The sequence below is a fragment of the Pteropus alecto genome, unplaced genomic scaffold, assembly GCF_000325575.1.
Source record: "Pteropus alecto unplaced genomic scaffold, ASM32557v1 scaffold105, whole genome shotgun sequence".
Classification (NCBI taxonomy): domain Eukaryota; kingdom Metazoa; phylum Chordata; class Mammalia; order Chiroptera; family Pteropodidae; genus Pteropus; species Pteropus alecto.
Window position 1 is genome coordinate 7,070,473 of NW_006436294.1, and position 1,342 is coordinate 7,071,814.

Below are 1,342 nucleotides of genomic sequence, written 5' to 3' on the forward strand. Positions count from 1 at the left end.
TTTCTAGACATCCTCTCTTTAATAAAAAACAAGCTTCGGGATCCCGTTGCTATTGAAGGCGCACAGTTTCACGAGACCCGCTTAGCAAAACAGCCACCTCCCCCGGGGCCCCAGCGTCCCTCCCCGAAAACAGTCCCTTAATGACTTTGAGCGACTACTTGTTATTGAATTCCACAGTTCTGAACAACAGGCTTCTGCTTCTGGAATTTTATTTTCTAATTTAGGCCTCATGTATTGACTTAGTCTTAGGAGGATGGAGGCTCAGCATCTTTCACCCTCCACGTCCACTGCCTTCCTCCCCTGCACCTCTCCCTCCTTCTCATAGAGTCATGCTATAATTGCCTTGGGGGTCAAGATGCTGGGACATCTTGGTGACATCACAGTAGCAATGACAAAGAAGCACAGAGCTCAGTCAGGTAATGCTGTGTTTATTTTTTATTTCCTGCACAGCGTTTTATGTTCCCTGGAGTTAGCAACCATCTTATTTTGTCGTTGTTATTGTCGCAGGTGGCCCAGGCAGGCAGAGGAGCTTAGCTTACAGGATTTGGCCGCTCTGGGGAAAGGCAGGATCAGGTGTGCCTGTGGGGGGAGAACCAGCCCAGGGCTCAGCGGAAGGCGAGGGGGGGGTGATGGTTAGGATGGGCAAGGCTGGAACTTCAGAGGAACGTGATAAAAGATTAGCTTCGGTTACTATTCACGCCCCTCCAGAGAGTGTGTTCTTGGGTGAAGCGAGCCCCACACGAGCTCTGAGTGGGTTGCAGAGTCACCAGGAACGTAGAGAAGTTAGGAAGGGCCCCGGGTGGAGGCGCATTGCTGGGGTAACCCTGCGGGGAGCGCGGGTTCTGGAAGCAAGCCGGCTCTGCAGGCGGGCTGGTCCTGGAGGCGAGTCGGTTCTAGAAGTGGGTTGTGGAAGTATAGAGGGTTCTGGAAGCAGGCTGTGGAGGAAGGACGGCGGACCGTGCAGACGGCACCGGAGTGGGTCTCTGAGCGGAGACGAAAGCGGGCATTGTTTCAGAACCCGCGCCAGCGCTCGCTCGGCAAAACCGTTAAAAACCCCATTGTGAACGTTTTGGGACGAGCCCCTTGAAGGGTCCCTGTTGCCGGAGGACGGGATAGCACTGCGCGGTGGCAAACGCGGAGCCTGCACCGGGGGCTGCGCTGGGAGGCGCGCGGAGGCAGCGTGGACCGGCGCCCTTTGAGAGTTAACGTTTCACGTTTCTTTTTTCCCTTTTTCCCTAACTTTGCTGCAGGCTAAGCCGCCAGCGCATGCGCAGTACAGGCCCCGTGCCTGCCCCTCAGCGTCGGGCCGGGCGGTTGCCGGGGTGACTGCATTCCCCCAGGA